The sequence below is a fragment of the Ceratotherium simum genome, chromosome 14 (assembly GCF_057802395.1).
Source record: "Ceratotherium simum simum isolate JZ-2026a chromosome 14, ASM5780239v1, whole genome shotgun sequence".
Taxonomy (NCBI): domain Eukaryota; kingdom Metazoa; phylum Chordata; class Mammalia; order Perissodactyla; family Rhinocerotidae; genus Ceratotherium; species Ceratotherium simum.
This window is the reverse complement of record NC_141913.1, coordinates 40696094-40723738: the sequence shown is the minus strand read 5'-3', so window position 1 is coordinate 40723738 and position 27645 is coordinate 40696094. Positions and strand designations below refer to the sequence as shown.

The window sequence follows — 27645 nt, the reverse complement described above, 5'->3', positions numbered from 1 at the left end:
TTGGCTTAGAAATTGGTTTTATCTCACAGTTCTGGAGGGTAGAAATCTAAAATCAAGGTGTCAGCAGGACTATGTTCTCTCTCAAGGACCTAGGGAAAAATCTGTTTCATGACTTTCTTGTAGCTTCTGATGGTGGCCATCCATTCTTGGCGTCCCCTGGCTTACAGCTGCATTACTCCAATCTCTGCCTCCATCTTCACATGACATTCTTCCCTCTGTGTTTGTGTCTCCGCTTCTTTTCCTATAAGGACACCAGTCATATTGGATTAGGGCTTTTTCTAATCAAGTATGACCTCATCTTAACTGCTTACATCTGCAAAGACCTTATTTCCAAATAAAGTCTTATTCATAGGTACTGGCGATTAGGACTCAAACATATCTTTTCAGAGGACACAATTCAACCCACAACAATAAGGTTCAGATAAGATAAATTCACTCACAAGAAAAAAATAATCACTTCTTAGTGGAATATACCTGAAGACTCAGTCAGATTGACCTGGGCTTGGTTTTAAGCTTCATCATTTATTATCCTCATGAGTAGTACAAGTTACTATACCTTTTTAAGCTCAATTTCCTTATATTTAAACTCATAATAATAATACCTACTGTAAAGAGTTGTTGTAAAATTAAATGGCAAAAACACATGGATAAGAAGGAAATAAACCACTTTAAGATAGTGACTCCAGAGGAGAAATGGAAATAGCACAGGGAGAAAGTAAAAGCAGAGACTCTAATATATCAGTACTGGCTTGTTTGTTTATTTGTTTGTTTTATCTATTTATTTATTTATAAATAAGAGGATTTGAAACCCAGATGGCAAATGTTAAGATGGCAAATATTAGTTCTGGGGTTGTACATGGCTTTTGTTATTTTTTTTCTGTACTTTTCTGTATAACTGAAATGTTTCAATTATTTAAAGAAAGAAAAAAGTAAAATATATAGTAAAGAAAGTATTATTGCATTAGTGTCCCAAGCCAACCCAAATTTCTCTTCATTTTCTTAATCTGTGAATTAAAAAAGCAAATAAGCAACTTTTTAACTGGTATTTTTAAGTTACAGAAGTAGTAACTGGTTAGGATTACAATTCAAATATATGGGAAAGTATAAAATGAAAACTAAATTTCTTCACTCTCTAACCCCTGACATATTTATACCATTTCCTAAATGTACTACATTTGAAATAAAAAGTATTTTATCTTCTTCCATAAAATAGTTACATTGTTGTACATTGTTTGTACACATACAAACATACATACAAATGCCCTTTTTTACATAATGGAATCATACTATACACATATCTTGGCCATATTTTAAAATCAACTCATAGAGACCTACTTTGTTCATTTTAGAGACTGCGTGGTATTTCATTGTGTGAATATACAATAATTTATTTAACCCTACCCCTGTTAATTGATGTTTAGGTTGGTTCTACTTTTCTCCAAGTAAGTGAATACCTTTGTACATACATTTCTCATAACTCCTTGGTGGGGGGGGCAGATCTTAGAAGCTGAATTATTGAATAAATACATATGTTAATTCTTAACTTTGATAAAATATTGATTGCCAAATTATGAGGGCAAATTCTTACTGTTGAGTGGCTTGGACAAAAAAAACGAGCAAATTTTAAAGAGTTTTGAGCTCCCTCCAACTGAGTTCAAAATAAGTGATATTAATTTTTGAGCACCTACTCTGTGCCAGACTTTCTACTTAGATTTTCTGATCTAACCCATGATAATCCTCTGTAGTAATTATTATTGTTAGCATTGGCTAGATGATGATGCTGTGACTGAAAGTGGTTAAGGAAATTGGACAAGATGGGACAAGCAGTGAGTGGTGGAACTAGGATGCGGACCAGGTGTATCTCATTCCAGAGCCCCAGCACTTCGCACTGCCTGAGACTGCTCCTCAGGGAAGTTCTTGGAGGAAAACAGACATTCAGGGAGGTAACTTGCAATAAAGGCCTGCCAAGCTTCCTGCTCTTCTGTCTCTAAATTTAGAAACAAGCTTCATTTAATCTCTTCCTCTCATTGCCTGGCCCAATTCCAGGCTCTGGGACCTTTTCTGTCCTTAAAAAGGGAAATACAAAGAACCCTCCGGTAGTTTAGCAAGTGATTACTGAGTCAGCCTTTTCTCAAGGAGATGTCTTATGAAAAAGGGCAGATTCAATTTCCTTTCCACATTGCCAGTGTCACTCTGATATTGGTTCTTATTTCCCCAGTCACTGGGTTCCTGACTTGGTTACCGGGCACAATCACAGGTTCTTTACCTGCCACACAAGAGGAGCCAAATAAAAACTGGAACACCAGGCTTATGGCAAGGCAAGCATTTTTATTTTGGGTGATCTCAGCTGGGAGACAAGAGTGGGCCCTCAAATTTGTCTCATCTCCCCAAAAGACGAGAGGAAAGGAGCTTTAAAGGTTGTTAGGAATGCGGCTGTTTGTAGGGAGGGGGAACCCGTGGCCTTGCTGGTCAGCGCTTTCCCACCAGCCTGCATTTGGCCTTGTGAGGATGCTTGCAGGAAGGGGGATGGCCAGATAAGGGAATCAGCAGATGGGTGTCCTTGGTTGCCTGCCTCTATGTTGGATGGTGGATTCTGGTGCCAGGAAGACAAGGAGTTGGGGTCTGGGAAGCTTTAGCTTCTTGATATTCTCTGGATATCAGTTTCCCTGTAATAAAACTTCAAAAGACCCGTAACTAGCCAAGACTTCAGTGTGAGACCACCTGGGCTTATAACAATTTGTAACTTCTATTTACCTTGTGAAGTTCAGGGATACAAAGGTTTAAAAAAACTGATATTTACCTATGAATGTAACTTAGAGAAGCAGCAAAAGGGGATGAGCGCTTTTGGTTTTAGCCCCATATATGCTGGCTTTAACGTAGGGGAACTGATATCAGGGCCGGCATCAACTTGATCATCAGTCTACATATTCTTGCCTGGAGCCCCTTTTCCTAAGGACAAGATTTCTTGTCATGAAAGGTTGGTTCCTATGCTTACCTAGTTCCCCATTGCTGGTCCAGACTGACTCCCCTCCCGGGCATGTGCTGCTGGCCCCACAATTACAATCTACAACCTTAAATTTAGATTCACATTTCCCTATTTGCTAGTTTAATAAAACAAATATTTTAAGGGCACTCTATCCATTCATGACCCAGTTGTTCAGAAGTGGATCCAAACCTCAATATTGACTATTCTATTTCCTCCAGACCACATGGCTTCTTGTCTTCTCTTAGGGTTTATTAAAAATAAAATGAATGATTCCAGTTCCTTGTCTTTAAACAAGTAGATATTTATAACTCTGAACTAAAGGTTCCTTGTACAGCAGAAATATTAGACGTATGAGCAGAGATGGTTTCTGGTTCCTGGAGGGCTTCAACAGACTCTTAACTTCCTCTTCTTACAAATTGTTAACAGAGTTGTCATTCATCAATGGATCCAGAGAGCAGGTAGCTCCAGATTTTCTATATGGAAGAGATTAGTGATAGAAGGGGGGCAGGAGACTCATCTTGAAACTGTATTTTCATAATAAGCAGATTTTTTGCTTACATTTTATGTTAAAGCTCAATAAAAATAAAGTTTTCTAAATATGCCTCTAATTACATTTTGTGTATCATTAAGAAAATATTGTCTTTCATGTCAGGTAATAATATTGCTATTATTATCATTACCATTATTAACATTTTTGAGGGGATGGAAATTTTAGGGAAATTGAACCCCTATTCCCTAGCCACTCCTTAGTAGATCACAAAGACCAGCATCTGTTCCCCCAAAATGAGGCCGAGGAATGGTGTTCAGTGGCTATTGTTCTGAGGCAAGAAGAAAAATGCCAAACTGTACCGCATGATTCCAATCACTTCAACAATTTCTTTGATTTATTCAGTATAGTTTTGGAAGGACTGGAAGCCTGTCTTTCAAAATAACCCCTGGATTAACATTCCAAGAGCATGAGATAAGTAAAGATGCGGTAGGGAAATCAGTGTTGTCTAACTTCAGGTAAGAAGAAAAGTGCAAGATTGGCTGCCACAATACTCAACAATAACTGTTTTCACAAATCATTACGAGAGGCAAGGATGTAAACATAGAAAAGACAGAGTTCCCTGCCCCCCACCCTGAGCCTAATATATTTCCTTTTATCATCTTTTCCTGAGATTTTTCTCCAATATCTTTTGGTTGAAAATAAGTGCTATTTCCTTGATTAATAATAATGGAAAATATTTATATAGCACTTAAAATTACAAGTTGCACTGATGTGAGAGTTTTACATATAATAAATCATTAATCCTCACAATAACCCTATGGTTAGCTTACTATTTTCATTTACATCCTCATTTAAAGGAAATACAAACAGAATAAATATCTTGCCCAAAGTCACACAGCTGTAAGTTGCCAAGTCAGAAATTGAACCTAAATAATCATGCTCTAAAGCTAGTTATTTGTCAACCAGACTCTGCTGCATCTCACTAGAAAGTCAGGATAGAATAGATGATGCTGGTTTTCTGGGTGTGCATTTATCATTTTGCTAAGCATTTGAATAGAGATTAAAAACAGTTAAAGGCACAAATCGGGTAAATACACAATACTAAGAACAAGAGAGAAAAAGATAAACACAATCTTGCTCTTGGTAAGATGAAGAGTGTGTGGGGAGGAGTAACTTCCTTAAAATTTCCATCTCTATAACACAAGTCACATTGTGTTAAGGGTAATAAGAGAAATGTGCTGAAAATCTGATGAGATAATGTGGCACCATTCTTACCCAAAATAATTTTCTTAAAATCACTGAATTTTAAATTGGTATTTTTCTTAATAGAAGAGAGATTGATTATATTTTTATATGTGTCATGGCAATTTTCATTTCATTTTCCATGTTTGTGGCCTATTTTTTGCCCATTAAAAAAAAATGGAACTGTTGGTATGTCTCTTATTTTAGTTCTTTATGTATTAGGGATGTTAATTTTCAGTCTGTAATCTAAGTTGCAAAAATTATATTCAGCTTGTCTTTTTTCATTTTACTGTGCATATGGAGTAATTTTTTTTCATGATCGGGAAAGAGTTTTTGCCTTTCTGTGGACATAGAGGAATTCAGCCATTTCACCATATTTATTCCTGGTGCTTGTATGGTTTAATTTTTTTTACATTTAAATACCAATTCATTTGGAATTTGTTCTGGTATGCAATGTTAGGAGTGGATCCAACTTGATATCTTTAATATAAATATTCACTTATCTCAAAACCACTTATTAAAAAAAATCTATAATTTCACTCATTGATTGAAAGGTTGTCCTTATTACATACTAGATGGCTATATGCAATTGAATCTATTTTTTGGATTTTTTCTGTCCCATTGGTGTGTCTGTCTATTCCTGTGCCAACACCACACTGTTTAAAATATAAGGGCTACATATTTTAATTTATGGTAGAATTACACCCCTCTCCTTACTCTTCTTTGCTAGGTTTTCCTGATTATTCTTTTGTGTGTGTGAAAGAGTTTCTTCCTTTATGTTTTCTGTATCATAAATTAGTTTTTATTCAAAGTCCTCATACTTAGGAATGCTCAGGTCGCTTCTAAATTTTAGGGGCTTATACAGGGCTAAGGTATTATGGTACATCTGTCCTTAGTCCTCCTTATAAGCAAGAATAATCTGAGATCTACATTTACCTATTTTTGGTCCTCTGGCATAGATACACACAAGTCACCTGTGAGATAGTCAATGTCCCTGTCCATAGGCTCTGTCAAGTCAGTTGTCATCTTTCTGATATGACCAGGCAGGCTGAGGCACAAACATCTTTCTGAAGCTTCTACTCCCCCTTGGAACAAAGGAAACTCTGCATATCTGTCTAGGGATCTGTCTACCTGGACTCATTGTACAGACATTAATTATTCTCACTGATGGTTTTCTGTCCCTTCTGCCCACCTGCTGAGCATCCTGTTGTTGAATCATGTCCCAAGTGCCATTCACTCAAAGATACTACATTTTCTCTCTTTTATCATTCTCTTGGCATCCCTCCTCTTTTCCTCTCCACCCATGTGATTCTTTTTCTAGTGTGGTTGGGAATAGGTATGGAACACTACTTTCTTTCTACTGCTTCTGCCAATTATTTTATTCAAAAACCTCTAAATAAGCTAAAGGAATTGAATCTTTTTGGAACATAAAATCCAAAGACTTTCAAGCTCCTTCTGCTTTGTGTCCTGTCACATACCTTCACTAAAATCATGTTCACAAAGTCAACTATTTTTCTTCCATAGGAGCAAAGAATAGGAAAAAATGCCCACATATTTACCATTTCTGGTAGAAACAAGAAAACGTGACCTATACACAAGAATAAAATCAGGCAACAGAAATGGCCTTTAAGAGGATCCAGGTGGTGAGTTTAGCAGACAAAGTTTCAAAGTAGTTAAAATAAATATGTTCAAACAACTAAAGGAAACCACATTTAAAGAAGTAAAAGAAGATAAGATGACAATGTATCACCAAATAGAGAATATTAATAAAAAGATAGAAAGTATAAAAAAGTAACAAATGGAAATTATGGGTTTGAAAAATACAATAATTAAAATGAAAAATTCTCTAGATGAGTTCAACACTACTTGAACTGCCAGAAGAAAAATCCATAAATTTGAAGAGAGATCAGTAGAGATTATGCAGTCTGAAAAACAAAAAGAAAAAAGAATGAAGGACAAATTAAACAGCCTTAGAGAAATATGGGACACCATTAAAAATACTAACATACATGTAAAGGTAATACCAGAAAGAGAGGAGAGAGGTAAAGGAGCATAAAATGTTCAAAAATGTAAAGGTAGAAAACTTCCCAATCTTGATGAAGCTCAAGAAATTCCGAGTAAAATAAAAGCAAAGAGATCCAGATCCATGCATTACAATAAAAATGCTGAAAGCCAAAGCCAAAGAGAAAATTTTTATAAGCAGCAATAGAAAAATAACTCACCACACATAAAGGAATCCTAATAAGATCAACATCTGACTTCTCCTAAGAAACAATGGAAGCCAGAGGGCAGTGGGATGACATACTCAAAGTGATGAAAGGAACAAAAATAAATCAATAAATGTCATACAACAATTTTATATTCAGAAAAACTATCTTTCAAAAAATGAAGGTGAGAGGCCGACCTGGTGGTGTAGCAGTTAAGTTCGCATGCTTTGCTTCGGTGGTGTGGGGTTCACAGGTTTGGATCCCGGGCATGGACCGACACTGCTTGTCAAGCCATGTGGTGACAGTGTCCCATATAAAGTAGAGGAAGATGGGCACAGATGTTAGCCCAGGGTGAATCTTCCTTGGCAAAAAGAGGAGGATCAGCAATGAATATTAGCTCAGGGCTAATCTTCCTCACAAAAAAAAAAAAAAAAGAAGGTGAAATAAACACCTTCCCAGATAAACAAAAACTGAAAGAATTCATTGCTAGCAGATCCACCTATAAGAGATATAATAAAGGAAATTTCTCAGGTAATGACCCCAGATAGTAATTCAAATACACATGGAAAAACAAAGAATATCTACAAAGGTAATTGTGTAATTATAAAAGTTCTTCCTTTAAATGATTTAAAAAGTAATTGTATAAAATAATGTGAATATAATTGTACTGTTAGGCCAATAGAACATATAGAAATGTAATATATTTTACAAAACCTCATAAGGAAAGTGAGTGGAAGCAAAGCGGTTTTGGAATAAGGAAATGACACCAAATTATAACATGAATCCACAGGAACAAATAAGGAAACCAGAAAAAGTAAATAAGATGTTTAACATAATAAACATTGTAAATATATATTTGCTCTCTTTTCTTCTGTTACTCTTTTTAAAATGATATTAAATTAGATATAGCAATAATTATAACAACGTATTTTGAGGATTGTTACATATATAGCTTTAATATGTATAAAAATAATAGAACAAAAAAGAGGAACAGAGTAGATATATAGAAATAATGTTTCTGTACCTCTTGGAATGAAGATATAAATCTGAAGTAGACTCTGATAGACTAAAATATATGTTAAGCCCTGGAGCAACCACTAAGAAAATAACTAAAAATATATATTCTGAAAAATTCATTAAATGAATTAAAATGTTATAATAGAAAATATTCACTAAATACAAGTGAAAACAATAAAGAGGCACTTATAAAACAAGAAAAGTCATGAGATTTATGGAAGGCAAAAAATAAAATAGCAAATGAAAACTCAACTATATCACTAAGAACATTAAATGTGAATGTATTAACTAATCCAATACAAAGGCAGAAATTGTCAAAATGAGGGAAAAGAACAGCATCCAACTATACACTCTCTACAGAAGACACACTTTAGATTCAGACATGTATAGGCTGAAAGTAAAAATAATAAAAAAAGAAAAGAAAAGATATACCACAAAAACAACTGGAGTAGACATACTAATATCAGACAAAATGGACTTAAAATATTATTATAGCTAAAGAGGGCTATTTTATAATAATGAAAGGGTCAATCCATCAGAAAAATATAACAATTATAAAAATATATATGTACCTAACCACAGAGCCCTAAATTACCTGAAGCAAAAAGTGACAAAATTAGGGGCCAGCACTGTGGCCTAGTGGATAAGTTCCCTGCACTCCACTTCAGTGGCCTGGGTTTGGTTCCTGGGAGTGGACATACATCACTAATCAGTGACCATGCTATAGTGGCAACCCACACAGAAAATAGAAGAAAATTGGCACAGATGTTAGCTCGGGGAAAATCTTCCTCAAGCAAAAAGAGGAAGATTGGCAATGGATGTTAGCTCAGGGAGAATCTTCCTCTGGGAAAAAAGAAAGATACTTAAAAAAAAAAAAGCAACACAATTAAAGGGAGAATTACATAACTCAACAATACTAGTTAGAAACTTCAACATCTCACATTCACTAATTGATAGAACAACTAAGCTGAAGATAAAAAAGGAAATAGAAGACTTGAACAACACTATCAACCAATTAGACTAGCAGACATTTGTAGAATACTGTCCCAAACAACAGCAAAATACAAATTCCTCTCAAGTGTACAAAGAATTTTCACCAGGATAGACTGTATGCTAGGCCATAATACAAGCCCCAATATTTAGAACATAAAAGAATTGGAATTATTAAAGAAAGATAGGTTCTCTGACCACAAAGGAATGAAGTTAGATATAAATATAAATAAGAAATTTGGGAAATTCACAAATATGTGGAAATTAAATAACTCCTAAAGAACCAATGATTTGGAGAAAAAAATCACAAGGGAAATTAGAAAATATTTTGAGATCAATGAATATAATGACACAACATACTAAAACTTATGGAACACCGTTAAAGCTTAGAGAGAAATTTATAGCTGTAAACACTTATATTAAAAAATAAGAAAACTCAAAAACCTAATCTTTCCCCTTAAGACCCTATAAATGAAGAATAAACCCTAGAGGAAAAAGAAAGAAGGAAATGATAAAGATTAGAATGGAACTTAATGAAATAGAGAATAGAAAACAATAGAGAAAATCACTGAAACCAAGAGTTGGTTTTTTGAAAATATCAACAAAATTGACATACATTTAGCTAGACTGAACGAACAACAACAACAAAAAAAGAGAAGACTCAAATGGTTAGAATTAGGGATGAAAGGGATTAATACTACCAATGTTACAGAAGTAAACTAGATTATAAGGGAACACCATGAACAACTATATGCCAAAATATTAAATAACTTAAAAAAAATGGACAACCTCATAAAAAGACAAAAAGTACCAAAACTGTCTCAAGAAAAAATGCAAAATCTGCAAAGACTTACAAAAAGTAAAGAGATTGAGTTAGCAATCAAAACTGCTATCCACAGCAAAAAACAAGCCCAGATGATTTTACTGGTGAAATCTATCAAACATTTAAAGAAAAATTATTACCAACTCTTCCAAAGTGCTTCTCAAATTTCTTAAAAAATGGAAGAAAATGGAGCACTTCCCAAGGAGCCCTAGCCTCTAGTATTATCCTGATACCAAAACCAGACAAAGACATCACAAGAAAATTATAAACCAATATCTTTAAGACACAAAAATCCTCAAGAAAATACTAGCAAACTGAATCTAGAAACATGTAAAAAGGATAATACAGCATGAACAAATGGGATTATTCCAGGAATGCAAGGTTGGTTTAATAGCTGAAAATCAATTAATGTAATACATCATATCAATAGAACAAAAAACAAAAATCACATATTTATCTCAATAGATACAGAAAAAGCATTTGAAAAAGCCCAACACCCTTTTATGATAAAAACATTCAACAACTGGGATTAGAAGGGCACATTCTCAAGCTAAATAAGGGCATCTATGAAAAACCCACAGCTAACATTATACTTAAGGGTGAAAGGTTGATGCTTTCCCTCTAAGGAACAAGATAGAGATTTCTGTTCTCTGCACTGCTATTCAACTTTGTACTACAGGTTCTAGCAAGGGAAATTAAGCAAAAATAAGTGAAATAAAAGGCATCCAGATCAGAAAGAAAGAAACTATCTCTATTTACATGCCATCACATGATCTTATATACAGAAAATTATAAGGAAATCACTATAAAACTATTAGAACTAATAAATGAGTTTTGCAAAGTTGCGTAATACAATATCAATATACAAAATCAATTGTATTTCTATATGCCAGCAATGAACAATCCAGAAATGAAATTAATAAAATAATTCCATTTACAATAACATAAAAAGGATTAAAACACTTAGAAATAAATTTATCAAAGTTCAAAGCTTATACTTTGAAAACTATAAAACATCACTGAAAGTAATTAAAGAAGACCTAAATAAATGGAAATATTCATATTCATGTATCAGAGACTTAATACTGTTAAGATGGCAAAACTCCCCAAATTGACCTACGGATTCAGTGTAATTTCTACTAAAATCCCAACTGAGTTTTTTGCAGAAATCGACAAGTTGATTCTCAAATGGCATATGGAAATGTAAGAGACCATCCATAGCCAAAGCAAACTTGAAAAAGTAGAACAGAGTTGGACAACTCATACTTCCTAATTTCAAAACTTACTACAAAGCTTCAGTAATCAAGACAATGTGGTTCTTCCAAAAGGACAGACATGTAGCTAAATGGAATAGAATTAAGATTTCAGAAATAAACCCTTACATTTATGGTAAATTGATTTTTGATAACGATGCTAAGACAGTTCAATGGGGAAAGAATAGTCTCTCCAACAGATGGAGTTGGTACAACTGGATATCCACAGGCAAAGAAAAAATGTGGAAATGTGGATACCCTACCTCATACCAGACAAAAAAATTAACTCAAGATGGATCATAGACCTAATGTAAGAGCTAAAGCTATAAAACCTTTAGAAGAAAACAGAGGAGTAAATCTTCATGACCATGGATTAAGCAATGGTGTGCTAGACATAACACCAAAAGCACAAGCAACAAAATAAAAGATAGATAAACTGGACTTCACCAACATTAAACACCCTTGTGCTTCAGGGGATACGACCTAGAAAGTGAAAAGACAACCTTTCGAAAATACCTGCAAGTCATATATTTGACAACAGACCTGTATCTAGAATGTATAAAGAATTCTTACAACTCAATAATAAAAAGACAAATAGTTCTATTAAGACTAGGCAATAAATTTGAATAGCTATTTCTCCAAGGAAGATATACAAATGGCTAACAAGCACATAAATACCATTAGCTGTCGGGGAACTGTAACTCAAAAGCATGAGATACTATTTCATATTCACTAAAATGGCTGCAATAAAAAGATAGATATTAACAAATTTTGATGAGGATGTGGAGAAATTGGAACGCTATATATTAATAGTGGGAATGTAAAATGGTGCAACTACTTGGGAAAACAGTCTGGCAGTTCCTCAAAAATTTAAACGTAGTATTACCATATGACTCAGCAATTCCGCTCCTCAGACACACCTGAGATAAATGAAAACATACATTCACACAAAACTTTGCACATGAATGTTCATAGCAGCACTTTTCATAATAGCCAAAAGTGATAACCCAAATATCCATAAACTGATGAATAGACAGATAAAGTGTGTCATATCTATATAATGAAACATTATTCAGCAATAAAAGGAATGAAATACTAATGTGTAATCACATTAGTATTTGGAATCATCATACTAAGTGAAAGAAGCCAGTCACAAAGACTACATATTGTATGATTCTATATGATGTCCAGAATATGCAAATCTATAGGGACAGAAAGTAGATTATTTGTTTTCCGGGGCTGGAGGAGTTAGGGGGAAGTGTGGAATGACTACTAATAGGTACAAGGCTTCCTTTTGGAGTGATGAAAATGTTCTAAAATTGATTGTGGTGATGGTTGCACAACTCTGTAAATACATTCAACACCACGGAACTTTACACTTTGAGTGAATTGTGTAGTATGTGAATCATATCTCAATAAAACCGCCAAAAAAAAACACAAAGAGTTAATGGGGCCCAGACTACTCCAGCTCCATCTGAACTTACTACAGACCATTTTCACTGACTCACAAATTTGAAAACCAGCTCCTAATTTTGATTCTATTCTCACATTTCCCCATGCAGCTCTTCACAGTATCTGGGGACATTTTACAGGAGGTGAGTACTTGTTTGGTGACCTGGGGGTTCTCTCCTCTCAGAGCTGTACAGTTACCTTTGATGTCCCTCCAGCTATTCCTGCACAGTTGCTGATCCCACACAGGAGTTGTTGTCGGTGTTCTGTCCCCACTCACTTGTATGGTGGCATGGTGGTACCGTGTCAGCTAGTATTTTCTGGGGGTCCTTGGTTTTGTTAACTTAATTGTCTTCCTGTTTTCTGTGACTAGATTTAGGGAGATTTCAAAACTTCAGTGCTGCCACTGCAGTCTTGCCTTTTTTCTCCCATGAGTTTTTAAGAGAGTACGTCATGCCAAAAAACCTCTGTGGCTGCACAAGACATAAAATAACCCTATGATCCCAATCTTTTAAAGGCGGAAAGTAAGCTGGTAAGCCTGTTCAACCCAAAGTAGGCACATTCTCCAACGCCCAATTCGGTTGTGCCCAAGGTGGTAATGGAAAAGGAAGAACTCAGAGAATCTAGTCAGGGGCCACAGAGAACAATGGGCTGGGAGCCCTCAGGGGGCATAATCAGTACCTAATATGGAATGTTCTACAGGTCCAGTATAGCAGAACCTTATGGCACATGCACAGTAAGATTTAAAATTGCTATAGATAAGCGCCTGTTAACGTATGTTTCTTTCTTCCCTTTTCCCAGAGAGAAGTGTTTGTTTATTGTGCTTATCTTGTCCCCCTTCCAACACTCTATTTTATATGCAAGAGAAGATAAATTATATCATTAGTTCAGACATGTCTGGCCCAAAGTAAGCCATTTCTGAACCTGATGGAGGGACTACTGCACATCCATGATCCTCAGTGAAGAGACCATTGCATATTATCCAGAAATCCTGGACTCCGAACTTGACAACACTAAGTTCAGATGGCATCACTAGATGAGACTTTTAAGCAGTTTCCTTCATTGTGAGGTTTTCCATAGAAAAAGGAGAATATTTTTCATAGAGAAAGGACAGTGAGCCAAATATTTGGTGGATAAGGATGGACTACAATAAGGATGGATTATAGTAGTCATTAAAACAATCAAATATTTCCAGTTCCTTCTCCACTTCTAGTCATGTGATAGGATTGCATTTCCATGCTCCATGGAAGTAGGTATAGCCAACGTGACTTACTTTGGTTGATAAAATATGAATGAATGTGACATGCGTCAAGGCAGAAGCTTTGATAGCCAGTGCCCAATTCAAATGTTCGCTTTTCCCCGTCAGCAATCATGGAAGCATGTGTCAAAAGGAGTCTGTCAGCTTGAGTTCCTAAGAGACGAATTTGCAAATACTCCCGCCTATCTGTAATAAACATATAGTACGATAAGAAGTAAACTTTTTACTTTTGAAGTCACTGAGATTATGGGTGTTTGTTTTCTTATTACAGCATAACCTATCCTCTAGTGTCTGATCCAAACACCCATCTCATAGGTTTGTTGTGAGAATGAAACTTGTCATGTACATAGAACATTTAACACATGAACTAACATACAGCATTGTACTAATTGTAGCTATTATTATAATTATTGCAGTCACCCAAAGAAAATTCTCTAAAAGGTTTAGGAGACAATTCTCTGATTTATATTCCAAGCTCTTCTTCTGATTCAATAGATTTAATTACACACACACACACACACACACACATTCTTTGGGGCCAGATACCACATCTTGTTTATCATAATATCCTTGGTTCCTCCCAGAATGTGGAAAGCTCAGTGCAAGCTTGGAGCTGAATTTTGTGTTCTCCTTGGCTACAGAAGAGAAAGGCAATCAGGGAGTTGATTTTCTAGCATGCCAAATCTGTCTTTAAGGATCTTATAGGATGCCTGGGAACTTAGGACACATTTCTGTTGTGTTACCTCACAGAATGGAGAGACAATTACAGGCTTCTATTTAAGGCTTGGGCTTTGTAATCACGAATACTTAGGTTTGAATTTGGTCTTTTATTACGAGCAATATATCTTTGGACATATTTGTTAATCTCTTATTGTCCTAATTTTCTCACATATTAAATAGGTGTAATTCTAGCTCCTAGGGTGGTTGAGAAGATGAAATATAATGAGAAATGTAGAACAACTAACAGGTTACCTAACAATTAGCATACATACAATTAATATATACTTTCTCCCTTTCCTTCCTTTTACATAACCTTGCGGGAAATGACTGACTCCTCTCCTGCTTCCCTCTCCTCATCACCTCTCTTCCCTATTGTCACCTCCATATAAGACTAGCCATCTTAGAAATGAGCAAGTAGAATGACCCAGAATACTGCTTCTCTTGGGCTCTTCGTCACTCATTTGTCCTCAGTGGTTCAGCATCACCAGGAAGTTTGATCATTTATTTTTCTGTTTCATCGCTAGGAAAGTGAGAGGCACCTTGGAATGATGCCTCATGAGTTCAGAGGGCAGAGAAACACAGTAAGTACATGTAGTGTATAAGTATCTATGTAGATTCATGTGTGTATGTATGATACACATACACACAAATATTTGGAAGAATTCTAAACATAAAGAGCAAAGAAAAAAATGTCTAGCACATAGGTAATCTCAACTATGGAAGACTCTAATTGGTGTTTGGAGGGCCAGAAATATGTATGCAAATATTCATGGCAATATTATGCTTAATAGCCAAAAAGTAGAAACAATCCAAATGTCTATCAGTGGATGAATGGATAAGCAAAATGTGGTATGTCCATACAATAGAATATTATTCTTTTATAAAAAGGAAGGAGGGACCAGCCCGCTGGCATAGTGGTTAAGTTCGTATGCTCCACTTCAGCAGCCCCTGATTTGCAGGTTTGGATCCTGGGCATGGACCTATATACCATGCCATGCTGTGGTGGCGTCCCACATACAAAATAGAGGAAGATGAGCACAGATGTTAGCTCAGGGGGAATCTTCCTCAAGCAAAAAGGGGAAGATTGGTAACAGATGTTAGCTCAGGAACAATCTTGCTCACCAAAAAAAGAAAAGGAACAAGCTACTGATACATATTACATCATGAGTGAACTCAAAAACATTGTGCTAAGTAAAAGAAGCTAAACACAAAAACTAAATACAGTCATGTGCCACATAATGACATTTCGGTCAACAAGAAACCACATATACAATGGTGGTCCTGTAAGATTAGTACCATGTAGCCTAGGCGTGTAGTAGGCGATACCATGTAGGTTTGTGTAAGTATACTCTATGATGTTTGCACAATGACAAAATCGCTTAACAATGCATTTCTCAGAACATACCTCCATCGTTAAGATGCATGACTGTAATGTATGATTCCATTTATATGAAATGTCCAGAAAAGGAAAACCCATAGAGACAGAAAGTAGATTAGTGGCTATTTGAGACTAGGAGTGTAAATAGGGTATTGACTGTAAATGAACATGAGGGATCTTTTGGGGATAATGAAAATGCTCTAAACTGGTTCGAGGTGATGGTTACACAAGTTCGTAAATTTACTAAGAATCATTGAATTACACACTTAAAACAGATGAATTTTATGACATGGAAATTATATTTCAATAAAGCTAGTGAGAGAGAATGACAGTGTGAAAGAGCAGGAGAGTGAGAGAGCGAGAGAATAAGAGAGAGGTATTCAATACATGTTCATCCAAATGCCAGTTGACACTGAACATCCTGGTGCTGGTTCAGGAATCCAGCCAGCTGAGGTAACGCAGCTATGTTGGGCTGCTATACTTTCTTAATTTGGGCTCTGAGTCACTTCCACTCCATCCAGGCACGTGAGATCCATAGCATTCCTGTCAACACAGTCTTCTCACCTGTTAGATAGCAGTGGATGACAGATGCTGACTCATTCTCTCTCCTTCAATAGACTAATCAACATTGATGATGATTAGCAATTATCCTGCATCAGGCTCCTAACTTTGTTCTTCAAAGCTGTGGTAGCTCTAATCTCATTTGCAGCTGTGAGGTTGGGGCTCTACCATTGGCATCACTCCTGACTTTCAGAGAAGATTTTCAATGCCACCTGAACATCAATGACGGGACAAGGTCACCAGAAAGGATTCCTCGACAAGGTCAGTCTACAGAGAGGGAAGTCATGCTCATAAATTGAAACGAGGTAAATGTATGTGATCTGCTGAATATAGGGGATTCTATTTCTCAATTTCTCCTCTAGTTTTGATAACCACTTCTAGAGCCATTACAATTTATAATTTCCAAAGAAAATAAAAGCAACATAGGTCTCCACACTATGCTAAATGCACAACTCTAAAAAATAGCTATTTCATGAGTCTTTATGAGAAAGTTCCTTCCAGAGAATAAAAGAAAGACAAGGAAGAATATTCCTTGTGCAGAAGATTTTCCCCATTTTTTCAGAAGAAAGACAGATTTAAGAAGGAGTGTGTTTAAGGAATGAGAAAGAAGAGGCTTTCCCTATGTACTCTAAGAATTGGCTCAAGATGTCCTAAGGAGCTGAGATAGTCCAGATGATGCCTTTTATCGTTTATGAGGTCCATGAGGACCACGACTTTGTCAAGTTCAAAGCTGTACTCTCAGTATTAAGAGTACCAATTACATAATAATATTCAATAATATTTTTATTTAATGAAGGATTAAAAATTGAGTAACTTAGAGATGGTCTTAAAGACATGTGAAGAGCTAAGAGAGAGCTCCTAAGCCAGATTAGATCTCAGAGCTAAGGACATTTGCAGACAGAAGTGCCAGGACTCTGTGGCCAAGAACAGGAAGAGAAAGATCCAGAATTTCTTTCTAGGGAACATACGGCACCTGGCTCACCAGCCTCGGCCACTTCATCAAAGTGTCCTGGCTTGTTTGTGATTGTTTTGAGTGTTTTTAGATCAGCTACAGTAGACTCACAAAGTGCCTCTAACTCTTTGGTGATGGCCATCTACATCACAGAATGGTAGACTCTGAATTTCACAGCAAGAAGAAACTTAAAGTTCTCTGGGCCCAGGAGCTTCATTTTACAGGTGAGGAAATGATAGCCCAAGGAGCCCAAGGCAGACAAGGATAAAACTAGTAGTAACCTCAGAGTTCGGCACAAATGGCAACTCAAATCAAAGCTAGTGTTCTTGCCATAGCCCAGCACAGCTTTCTAATCTAGAAGTAAACACCACGTGCTCTCAGGAGGGAAATGAGACAGAGAATTTCATTTAGTCTATTTCTTATTACCCTCTATTATCTTTTCTATTACTGTGAATCTGACTTGTCATGAGCATGTCTTAAATTCTTTTTAGACAAATCCTAAGTGGAATGCCTCATTCACTTACCCTTTGAACGACTAGTGTAGATGTGAAGTCTTGGCGAGAACTTCATGAGCAAATCAAAACCGTCACCAAGCATGCGTAGGGTTAAGGGGAATCCTCACCAAATATGCATTCATTAAAAATTTAAATGCAGCAAAGCAAAATTAATCTTTAAAATTATTTGTGGAAGTGCTGCCAAAAGTAATATTGAAAATAAAGTCAACTTGAGCAAAATGAGAACTTGCACAACCGTTTTTTTTAAGCTTGAAAATTTTAATTGATGTGAACTCAAAAGAACTGCAACTCAGCAAGGTTTAACTTGACTTCAACGCTCAGAAACCGTACTGCACCATTGTGTTTGACTTCCTTTCACTCTCTCTGGTTCCCACGGACAGAAACTAATGGGCAAGTTTTTTGTTTGTTTTCATTTTCTGTGACTCTTCCTTTTTCTTTTGAACCAAACTTTTGCTTTCGAAAATCACTTCTGCATATTCAGGTGCTACTAATTGGACGCTTTAAGAATAGAATGGATTTATCAGGGAGGGTTGGCCAGGGGAGAAAGGAAGCATTTCATATGCCACAGCCCACTACAAACCCAAGTAGATAAGTGTTTCCTCAACGGTAAAACGAGAGGGTGGCCCTGCATACTCTAAGGCACTCTCCAGTTCCAAGAGCTGTGATTGAAAATAAACATTGACTCAGTCGAGTGAGATCATTCACTGGGCTTATTAAGAACTACTAAGCAGAATCAGCAGCTGGCTACAAGATTTACTTTTAAAACATATAAAACTTCTACACTGTCAGGTAATCTTATTTTAATTTGTTTCAGGGCCAGGTGGCTAGTAAACCCCAAAATGAAATCTCATTTCACTCATCGCAGCAGATGCAATTGTTGTCTGAATTCACTTATTTGCTGTCTGAGTCTGATAATTTCCTATGGTTGGGCCACAGTGCAAGTTCCCTTTGATAGCCTGCACATATCTCACTAGATGCAAATCTTGACAGAGAAAAGAGGAAAAATAATAAACTAAAGAAAAGGAAAGGGGAACACTCTCCTTCCAAAAAGGTATGGAATGAAATCCAGTCTTTTTTACATCACATGTAAAGAAAGACTTGTATATTGATCTTACTCTGTTGTTACATTGATTAGGACCAAAGCCTGCCTTGCCGCAGTGAAACTATGTTCTGTAAGCACAAATTTTAGCCATCAGCTCTATTAATTTACAGAAAAATACAAGGGCCAGGGGAAAATGCACATACCTATTTTTAACAGGACCAGGCCTAACAGTCTCCTGATCTTATTAAATTTCAAGTAGAAGTTAGTCATGTAATTAAAACAGTTAACATTTGAATAATACTTGCTCTGTGCTGAGCTTTATACTTAATTTTCTTTACATATATTAAGTCTCACAACAAGCCTAGGACATAGCTGTAATTTTTATCCCCATTTTACTCATGAAAATAACTTAGAGAATTTTAGGGACAGTACTGGGTAGAATAGTGTACCTTCAAAATTCATGTCCACCCAGAACCTGTAAATGTGACCTTATTTGGAAATAGGGTCTTGATAGATGTAATCAAGTTAAGATGAGGTCATACTTGATTAGGGTGGGCCCTAAATCCAATACGACTGGTGTCCTTACTAAAAGAGAAAAATCTGGAAACAGAGAGACACATAGAGAACATCATGTGAAGACAGAGGCAGAGATTGGAATGACATGTCTACAAGCCAAGGAATGCCAAAGATTGTGGGTAACCACCAGAAGCGAGGAGAGAAGCCTGGAACAGGTCTTCCCTTGAACCTTCAGAAACAGCATGGTCCTGTCAACACCTTGATTTCAGACTTCTGGCATTCCAAACTATGAGGCAATAAATTTCTGTTGTTTTAAGCCTCCCACGTTGTGGTAATGTGTTATGGCAGCCCTAGCAGCCTAATACAGGGACTTTCCCCCAAATCTATTCAGCTACAATTAGAATTCAGACAGTCCGGCTCCCGCGTTCACATGCTTAACCACCACCCTTCACAACAACCTGTGGGTTATGGTATTGGCAGTGTGGATGGCAAGGAGGACAAATGGGCAGAGAGAACTATAGTTCTGGAAGTTGACCTCCTGCTATGTCCTCTACGGTTAAGATTAATCAAAATTGGCCCAGGTTATCTTTTAATAACTACCACTACTACCTTAACCTCTCTTAGTTTCGCATCAATTTCTTCATCTACGAAGTGGTGCATTAGCACTCACTTCATTGGATTTTTTGAGGATTAAATGAGTTAATATATCTATAGTGCTTATGGGAGAGGTTGGTGTGTAGTTAGTGCTCAAAAACTATCTGTTGTTATTGCTATCATCATCATCATCACTACTGAAAGAATAAATTCTACTCACTTCAATAAATACTTGAGTTTTTCTCAAACCTGGGTTTGAGCCTTGTTTCCGCTACTTCTCTTTTTTTCTGTGTAGACTTGTCCTGGTTATTCAACCTTTCTGAGCCATTTTCACTGGACATTGGGATATTATGGCATGCCTAAATTATGAAGTCACTGTGAAAACTAGAAATAATGAATATAAATATTCAACCTATTGCTAGGAATACAGTAAGGAGAGACTGACAAGAAATGGTAGTTCTTACTGTCATCATAAACTCCAGTGCGTGGTAATCTTTTCAGTCAAAAAATGCCTTCATTTCTCTAACCTGAATCATTCTAATTGCAATTCAGGCATTTTCTGCATTGTTCTACCCTCAGTGATGTTGAAGAAATTTAGATCACTGGTTTTTGAAAAATAAACTTTCCTAATCCTTAGCTTGAGTCAACATCATAGGTAAGGGGGAATATTTCTAGAAAACACATTTTTCTTTAGATATTTGAACCTACATTAAGCAAGTAAAAATTGAACCTTTAAAAACTATCTTCATGAAAGTGAATATTGAAATGTCTTCTGGGAAGATAATGAGATGGATGAGCTAATGAGAAATCTCTTTCCTGTTCCTTGTGAAATATGTATTTAATATTATTTTTCATTTTTTCCTATCATTTCTCCTTTCCCATCCCCTTACCTGCCTATGCTAGTGTGCCCTTATGGATTAGTTCTTTTATTTATTTTTAATTTTACATATACATTTGGATAAATGGCTGTGTAAGTGGTGAGAAGAACAGTTAATGAGAGGAGTTGTTGCTGATAACCAGGAGGAGTAAAACCTTTAATCTTTGTCAGGGATACAAGGTAATTTTGCAGTAGGAGTGACATTATAATGAACACCAAAGCGGGATTTCCATTATATCTTCCTCTCTGCCCAACTCTCCCCCTTCCCCCATTTTGTGTTGCTATGCCAATGCCTAACTTAATTCTACAGGGAAATAGTCTTCTTTAACTCCACTTTGTGTTGTAAAGAATGTCACATACACCCCAAACCCTATTTTAGGTGGAAAGGGAAGTCTTATCTCAGTGACTCTCAATCCCTGGAAATTCTTAAAGACCCTCTGCAGTGTCTATAGGGGTGCTGGCAGGTTTAAAGTTCAGACAGCCAAGTGGAGAATAATAAAAGTAGGATATCAAAGAAAAGGAAAGAGAAAATGAAAACGTTTTAGTTATTTGTAGTCTTCACCAAACATTTCTAGGTCCCTTCTCTTATGGGCTCATGATAGGATGGCACTTCCTAGGCAGCTAGGCGAGTCCGCATGACTACTTCTGGCTGGTAAGTGTGAGTGGAAGTCATGTGTGCCATTTCCAGGCTAAAACATTTAAATTGAACATGAGACCTTCCAGAACTCCCTTTTTCCCTCAGCCATGGCCACCAGCATGATGTATAGCAAAAAGAATAAGTGCATGAAGAGATCTATAGTACTATAAGTTTGCCCAACAAGATCCTGGGTCCCAGCACATGGGCAAAGCAAGAGCTATGTCCCCAGGACACCTGCTATGACCATGTGTTATGTGAGAGAACTAAATCCCCATAATTCTTAGTCACTGAGATTTGGCTGTTGTTTGATGTAGGGCATAATTATCCAGTTCATCCTTATTCCACATGGAATAATAACAAAAGTAGTTGCCATCACTTATAGGAATGGAAAAGAAGTTGTTGGCAGTAGCAAGAGGTGGATTGGGGGTTGGGGAAGGCTTCAACACCCCCCTACACTTCCGTAGACTCATCAGCACAACCCATCACCCACCACCACTTCCCTGATGTGGAAATTATTATTTTATTAATTCTATATAAGGGCTATGAAAGAGTAGATTCAAACAATTCCCCAACTTTCTTTTTAATTAGGTCATTAACCCTAAATATCATCCAAGTAGAAAGCAAGAGAGTGTCACCAGCATATGCTTCAGTATCACACACATACACACCGCTACGGATTGCCTTCTGATCTGTGTCCTTCCCCTCCCTCTTGTGATAAGTTGGATTCTCTGGAAATGAATGCCTTGATGGAGTTTTGAAGCAAAGTATTTGTTAGGGATCAACACTTATAAAAGGGAGAGGGTAAAAGCTGAGTGAAGGGAGAGAAAATTTGAAGTTTAACAGGTCCTGCAAAGCTGCAACTCACCCATCTGGGAGCCCTAGGCCAAGTATTGTTCATCAGAATGACCAGCATCAGGCAGAAATGGCCAGATCTTACACTCTGTCTTTCTTAGTCACAAGAAGGCATACCCTGAGTAGCTCCCAGCCACTGAGACAGATCCTGACCATGCTGAGAGCTGGAGGCTGCCTGATGACCTTACTCCCCACAGTTGAGCATCAAGTCTTTCCTTGAAGGGGACTCTGTGTAGAGCATCTCCATGCTAATACACCTATCCATAAAAAGCCCTCTTTCCATTTACCAGGAAAAGGTTTATATCAAAAATTAAATCTCATTTCTCTGAATCATAAGATCCTAACTGATTTCATTATAACATCTGAGAACTCTGAGGTAATCAGGCTCTAAAGCATCTCAAGTAGTCTCTAACTTGGTTGTCCTGCTTCCAGTTTCTTCCCACTCAAGTTCTACTTGCAAACCACAATTAAATAAATTTTCGTGAAACACCTCTATCATCACCTTCATGCTCAAAAACCTTCATAACTTCCATTTGCCAAATTTCTTAGGCTTGTTCTTTAGATGCATGGATCTCTGGCACAGGGAATTTTCTTCCAACTATTCTAAGAGGTCCTCCCTCCATCCAAATATTCTCATAGCTCCCAAGCATGGCTTTGGCTTTACCACTTTTCTTTTGTTTTCAGTGAGGAAAATTGGCCCTGAGCTAACATCTGTTGCCAATCTTCCTCTATTTTGTATGTGGGTCACTGCCACAGCATGGTTTCATGAGGGGTGTAGGTCTGCACCTGGGATCCAAACTCACAAACCCAGGCCACTGAAGCTGAGCATGTTGAACTTAACCACTACACCACCAGCCTGGCCTGGCTTTACCACTTCTATACTGCTCCAGTTTGGAACTCTTTCCTGTCTTTTCCTCTTGTCAAAATCTTTCACAACCCTTAATTCCCAACTCAGTTATATTTTCTTCTGGGAAGCTTTTCCTGACCATCCTAAGTCCACATTGAGTACCCTCTGCCTTCTCTGAACTCTTAAAAGATTGTTACCTATTACCTAGCTTTATTTACATTTCGTTTGCATAGCACTCTAAATCCAGGGGTCAGTGGATAAGCTTTCACTCAGTATCCTTCATGGCTTTGCTGTGGCTCAATAATGGTGCAGAGGAAGGAGCCTGTAACCAATTACCAGAAAGCATGGTGCCTGCTTTGGCCAACTAGTCTCAGTGTCCTTGTCTGTAAGAAGAAGAGAGTGAGTTGGATTTTCCTCTCTGTCATTTTGAGCTCAAATATTCTATGATTGATTGCAGAGCAATGAATGGGCTGTCATAGATCAGTCTCATGGCAGACCGAAGCTCTCTTAAGTAGTTTCTATGAAAAATGGATAAAGGAACAGGCATTATCTAGCGTAGACTTAAGTTACTGAGAGAAAGCATTGCCTTATATTGTGTTTGGGCAGATCAAACAACTCATTTCTGTTAGTGAAGAAATTGCCTCAAGAGACTCTTAAGTACAGGACCACAGGGAAACAATAAACAAGATGTGATAGTCATCTCTCTCTTCTGGTACTCTGAAAGAGGAAATAGTCTTAGACCACAGTATCAAACAATCAGCAACTATTTACTGAAGTCCACTTGGTGATCATCAAAATATTTAAGCAGTGTTCCAAAGAAATATCGGATGAGTCTTTTGCCTAGTTTGGCAGGCAAAAATGAGATATGAGACGACAATAACAATAAAGCAGCATGGAATTAAGTTCTGTGTAATGGAAACTCCCTATGTTTAACTACAGACCTCACCTCTATAGAGCAAATGGTCTCAGGCATTAACTAATCCTTCTAATCCTCATTTACAAAGATGTGGATAACAGTAGTATCTACCTCACAGGATATTGAGAGGATTAAATGAGATAATATAAGTAAACTGCGGTCCTGGCACACTGTAAGAGCCCAATAAATATTTATCATCATCATCACTATAGTTTTATATGCCATTGAGCATTCAGACTCATGAGCTGGAGAAACCAGTCAGCGCTGCTCAAGAGAGGCAAACTGAGTTGGGCCTTAAAGATGATGATTTGGGTGGGGATTATCAGTGGGGTAAAGATTGAGAGGGAAATGAGGGGTGGGGAAGACCTTTACAAGTTAGAAAAAAAAACATAAGGAATTTGGGTAGATATGACCAAATAAGAATCCTATGCAGAAATAGCGCTTGACAATGAACTCTGGAAGTGTGGGTGGCCCATGTTGTATACACTCGCCTGTGGCTGGTGGACAGTCTAAATATTTGCCTCACCTTGGATTCCAACTCACATGAAGAAGTGTAGAACATGCTGGAAGCCCTTGTCCTTCTGAATTTCAGAATTCAGCTACAAATTTCAGCAAAGTGAAAATTTTGCCTTTTCTACTGGAGACTTGAAAGGAATTATTTCATGAAGGCTGGCGGCTCTGGAAAACAGCATATTGTAGAATATGAGTGTTTGGTAACATTAACAATATCTAAGAGTTATTGGGCAAATCCCATCTTTTTCATAATGACCTTCTTCCCTGAAAGGTTTTCTGTATCATTATGGCTACTGGTTAAATTAAGCTTTAAAGAAAATAATAAAATAATTAATTTTAGGATTTGCAGATTTCCGGTAATAAACATTACTAATGTTTCATTTTGGGGCCACTGCTAACTAATTTAAACTTTTTTCTCATTATATAGTCAATTTACTTAATTTGAGGAGGCCACATTATTTTTCCCCTTACTTTTATTAGCTTTTGGCCTTTCTCCAACTTGTCTTAATCAAAATGCCTATTATTTGTGTCTTGCTATTAAAGATAATCTAGTTATTCTATAGATAGCAAATTGCATGTTAAAAAAAATAAGAAAAAATTAGCTGCTAACACACAATTTCACTGCTTCTTCCAAGTGAAAGCAGAAATATTTGCAATTCAACAGCATGGAGTCATTCTAGGACAAGGGCAATGCTAGTTAAATAAAATATTCTTTGCCAAGAGCACTGTGCAAATTAAAGTTCTTTACTTTGAATGTCGAATGATATTAACTACATTTTTCCATTGCCACTGGGAGAAGAAACTTTGTAAACATTTCATTTCATTTTCCTTTATCAAATATTCATCAAATCCCTGCTGTGTGCCAGGCACTGTTCTAGGTTTCAAGGATATAACCATGAGTGAGACAAAGTCCTTGCTCTCATTGAGCTTAAATTCTAAGTGAGAGATTCACACAGCAAGCATATAAGTATGTGTGGGGTGGTGATAAGTTCTATGCAGCTACATAAAGAAGGCAGGAAGGAAGAGAGAGATAGTGGCATGGGTTGGGGAAGAGTCCTGTGTTATCCAGTGTGGCCAGCAAAGACCTGTAAGATAAAGGAAAATTTGACCAGGGACCTGACTGAAGTGAGAGATGAGAGAGTAAGCCATGTGGATACCAGGGGGAATAGACTAAAAACACACTCTCCACCACTCACATGTGCCTGCACATGCTCGTAAATGAACAGCTTAGGTAAAGAGATTTAGAAGGGCTTTTCACTCATCAAAATTCTCTAAACTTGTAGTGTTAACCAGAACATGGGTCTCTGTCTTTGAAATGTTAATAAATGGTTGCCTGCTTAATTTTGACTCCAAGGAGAGACTGTAAATCTGAGAGGTTGCCATTCTATTATACATCATGCATATCGCAGAAATTAGCAGGCTCAAACTGCCCAGAAGGCTGAACAAAAGTGGGATTTATACTCCTCCCTCACTGATCTTTCACACATGAATCAAATGATATATTCCCAAAGAAGAATTAGAAACTGACACGCTTGGTGCCAGCATGTAGATAAGGTTGGGACCTGTGTATGTCGATGGTTACACTCAGTTCTCTTGTGTCTCTCTGCCATATGGAGATTAATCTGGCTCAGGCCCTGCTGATAGTTGGAATTAATAATCATCCTTACACAATACCAGCCGGTCACCACAGAAACGTGCTCCTGAATGGAGCCGGAGTCATCAAGCGCAGCCCAGCTATCACCTGCTCCCATTCCCTCTTTGTTAACCTTAAAATTAAACACAGTCGCAAACCACTTATGGAAAGGCCACATCTCCACAGCCCTTAGGAATCCTAGAACAGCTTTCATAAGGTCCCAGTACCAAACCCAGGTTCTACTCTTGCATTCAGTCCTACTGACTGCTATTTAAAAGCAAAAAGCTCAAAGAAATCACATATCTGCGTTTTCAGCTCCCAGAGAATTTTAATTTGCTAACTAGTAGAAGCAGGAAAAGGAGACCCACAAAACAAGTAAATAATGGAAATCTACTACTTAGTAGAGACAGAATACGTGGAAAAATTAAAGATGCAGCAGAACCCAGTAGTGAATTATCGCACAAAACAGAAGTGGATGCTGACTCTGAACTAGGTCTGCCATTTCCCATCTTTGTGACCCCGGACAAGTTCCATAACCTCTCTGTACCTCTGTTTCCTCAGCTGTAAAATGGAATTAACAGTAACTCCTTATTACGAGACCTATAACTTATACGGTATGCCAGCGCCAACGGTGAGTATGCATCTAGGTTGGTGAATTTTACTCTACATTCTAAAGGTGGTCTATTGCCCTAATCAAGAATACACTTTCTAGAGGGGCGGAGTCAAGATGGCGGCGTAGGCAGACTCTGAACTCACCTCCTCCCGTGGACACAGCCAATTTACAACTACTCGTGGAAAAATTACCCCTGAGACAGAACTGAAAACTGGATAAGAGGAACTCCTGCAACAACGGACAATCCTAACTGGGGTAGAAGAGGCAGAGACTCCCTTCTGGAGAGGAAAAACGCCGCCGTCACAAGCCGCCAGCTTCACGGCCGCCGGGAGCAGCTCACAGGTACGCAGCCTCCCTGGAGGCGCGGGGCCCTGAGCCGGGGAGCGCCCCCGCTGTGGGCATTTTGTGGACCCAGCACAATTGAGACCAGCGGCATAATATCTGACTTTGCCTGCTACTAAAGCATTGGGTAGCACCCCCAGAAAACCCGGTTCACAAAGAAACTAAAACTGGCTCTTAAAGGGCCCGCGCATAAACTCACCCGTTCCAGAAAGCATTCTAAAATCACCAGAAAGAAAGGTGCACAGTGCTTCGGTGACAAGAGACTCACCTAATAGGCCCTGAGTGCATCTCGGTGAGGGGTGAGACCTCTCCAGGGACTGGGACATTGGCGGCGGCCATTGTTGTGGCCTGGTGTGAGCGTGCTGACACAGACGCCATTGGAGTTCTCCCTGAGACCTGCTAGCCCAGGGTCTGCTCCACCC

At 37.5% G+C, this 27645-nt stretch overlaps 1 long non-coding RNA gene across 1 annotated transcript; it reads right to left on the bottom strand.

Moving 5' to 3' along the window:
* LOC147915315 (uncharacterized) lies at positions 1-27645 on the bottom strand. The gene is made up of 4 exons (XR_015554223.1): positions 27492-27645; positions 24649-24800; positions 7123-7424; positions 1-241 (listed from the first exon to the last, which is right to left on the bottom strand). It is a non-coding gene; the product is annotated as an uncharacterized LOC147915315 (long non-coding RNA).